The following is a 3,057-nucleotide window of genomic DNA, read 5'->3' as shown; positions in this document are numbered from 1 at the left end:
CTAGGATTCTCTCCTACAGACATAATCACACACGGCTATGCACAAAAAAATCCCATGCAACATGGTTTCCAAAGCCTATAAGAGGAAAAACAGCCTAAAATGCACAGTGATGGAAGGTTAAGTCAGTTTATCCTGCCATAATGCAGCATCCACTGCGACAGTCAGAACAGCAAGGCATTCTGAAGAGGAAGGGCTCATAAGACGAGTCAAAAGATCTGGTCCACTTGTTTAATAAATGCAAGTCTAATAATGGCCAGGACGGTCTGGCGGGACACCAAACTCTGTTTTGAAAGCAAACATTTAATATTTTCATTGTGTCGGTACAATTTCAAACAAATGCCAAATGGAAGATCAAGCCCAGAAATTCAAAGAGGAAACAATCCTCCAAAAAATAAGGAACATGCAGGCCGTCTTCCACTCTGGCCACACTATCCGAGGCCATGATGGTGCCAGCCAGCGATATCCAGATTACCACGTTTACCACATCATCAATTTGCAGACTGATCCAGACAGTATCAGTTGCTAGAGTCAGCACACTGACTGAAACCAACAAAGGCTGGACAACCAGTTCCTCCAAAACACTGGAAATACCATCCTTTTGGACATTAATGCCTGTAGTTTTTCTCCCTGGGCATGCCGGTTCCTTAGTTCTGTTACTGCAGAAACGGGACTCAGGCCAGCAGTTTCAGATAGCGTCGGTAGAATGACCTCCATAACACCTGCAAAGGCACGAACGCAGCAGGATCCCATCCACTCAATGTTCATGAATACTCAGTTAACCATAGGGCCAACTCTAGTTCTGGTGCACCATGTCATGCAATAAGAGCTCTCCTCTTCACTAAACAGCGAATAACACATCACACGTCGTGAATGGAGCGCTCAGCTTCTTCAATCACCAATTTTTTAGAACCAAGAACAGCAACTGTAACTTTTTCCAGGGCGTGCACAGCCTGTAACCTTGAGTAGTTTGCCAGAACCATTTAAATGGACCCCCTCAGCTAACTCAGCCAAACCCAGCAGGTCAGGAGTGAATTGGTCAAAATGAGCAACTGGGTTGTTTCCAACTGTCTTACAAACAACTTCAACGTCTTCATTTTCCGTATCCTTAACCATCAACTTCATTTTGTTAATGAGATGTAATGAAAGATCACTAAGAGCCTCTCTTAAGAATAGACTTCTATATGAGAAGCATACTATATCCTGTTTTTAAAATTTGGTTCACTAAATATAGAATGCAGGCTCTCTCCTCTCGAAGCTCTCAGTCCATCCGCGCATATCAGAAATTACTGTTTGATTATCCATATCTGTTCTGGGAGCAGATAAGCTAAACTGAATAAGCCCAATCTTAGTCTTTTCAACTCTGGTTTTGTCAGAATTAGCCACCAATTTTGGGTGAGAACAAGCCCTTCCACCAACTTCCAGTCATCAATTGTCCCACCAAGTTATTATCTTTTTAATAACAATTTCTTTAAACTAAAAAAACACACAAAAACAACTCACCCATTTCACCCCTCCCCCCTCCCCCCCTCCACCGCCTAAAAGCAGGGCATAGATTTCCTGTGAGAATGGTGCTCTATTGTACCCGGAAGGGGAGAGAACACTCTCATCACTGGAGACAGGAGTCAATACCAAGATGAGTCTGTACAAACTTTACTAGAATAACCCTGATCTTCCCATTTGTTTCCCACATATATTTCCTAATCACTTTCCCACAATATACCACCCCTGGAAGGCCAAACCCCTTTCCTGTCTGGTCACTTCTCCACAATTTATCACCCTTTGTTAAAATGGTATATAAGCCTTGAATCTAACCACTTCTTTGGAGTTTTCACTTCTTTTCTATGAAGTCCCCTATAAAAACATTAACATTAAATAAAATTTGTATGTTTTTCTCCTGTTAATCTATTGTCTGCTAAATTTACAGGGCTCAGGCATAGAACCTAAGATGGCAGAAGAAAAATTCTTCCTCTCCATCACCTTGCAGGTAGATGGGCTGACTGCAGAATGGGAGGAGGGAGAGAGGGCCTTTTTATGAGCTTGTGCATCGACTAAATGGTTAAAATAAAGAATTGTACGTCTTGTATTTAAAGAGACAATAAAAAAGGAAATTGTCATCAATTCAAGTTACTCCTAAGAATAAGGGCTGATTGAATCCCAAGGAAAACCAACTAAGTTTCTTTTTTTAAAAAGATGCATATATATATTAAAACTCTGAAGATATTTAATGATTTATTGAAGGCAGAAAAATAAATTCTTAATATATTAACTCTAGAAACCTAGAAGTCCCAGGAATTAGATTTCAACAGATTTAGAAAGAATACCTTACAAAAGGTTTGAATTCTACATTCTTTGTTAAACTGGGACCTGGAGCACTTTGGGGATCATTTCGCCCTGACCCACTGCCTTGATAAATTAGTCAGCAGCTGGGGCTGGCCCCGTGGCCGAGTGGTTAAGTTCACGCACTCCGCTGCAGGCGGCCCAGTGTTTCGTTGGTTCGAATCCTGGGCGCGGACATGGCACTGCTCATCAGACCACGCTGAGGCAGCGTCTCACATGCCACAACTAGAAGGACCCACAACAAAGAATATACAACTATGTACCGGGGGGCTTTGGGGAGAAAAATGAAAAAATAAAATCTTTAAAAAAAAAAAATTAGTCAGCAGCAGCATGTGAATTCCTGGACAGAGACTCACATCCACTCTCATCCAAATGTAGCAAATAGCACCATATTCCTATTTAATGGAATGCAGTTTCTTCTGTAATTCTTCGGAGCAATAAGCCTTCAGCCTTCCCACTTCCCCCACTCAAAGGGGAGCCATTTGTGCCTTGGTCTTAACACCTCTGGGCACTGGTCAGCAGTTACAACCCTGGCTGAGTCATCACTGCGGGACTCCTTAAGTGAAGGAGGGTAAAGACGTCTGAGAAGGTGGGTTATGCTGTTCTGTTCTTTCACATCTCAAATTCACTCGGTTGGTCACAGTTAGGCAGGCAGAAATGGGTTAAAAACTTTAGAACTCACGATAATTTTGTGCAGAGGTAGATTAAGATTGATGCTGA

At 42.1% G+C, this 3,057-nt stretch overlaps 1 pseudogene; it reads right to left on the bottom strand.

Moving 5' to 3' along the window:
* Window positions 1–276: 276 nt before the first annotated feature.
* On the bottom strand, window positions 277–1,439 carry LOC106837153 (T-complex protein 1 subunit delta pseudogene; annotated as a pseudogene).
* Between the last annotated feature and the right edge of the window lie 1,618 nt (window positions 1,440–3,057).

This window comes from Equus asinus, chromosome 2 (assembly GCF_041296235.1).
Source record: "Equus asinus isolate D_3611 breed Donkey chromosome 2, EquAss-T2T_v2, whole genome shotgun sequence".
In the NCBI taxonomy this organism is placed as follows: Eukaryota; Metazoa; Chordata; class Mammalia; order Perissodactyla; family Equidae; genus Equus; species Equus asinus.
The sequence above is the reverse complement of the archived record's forward strand: the minus strand, read 5'-3'. Positions and strand labels throughout refer to the sequence as shown.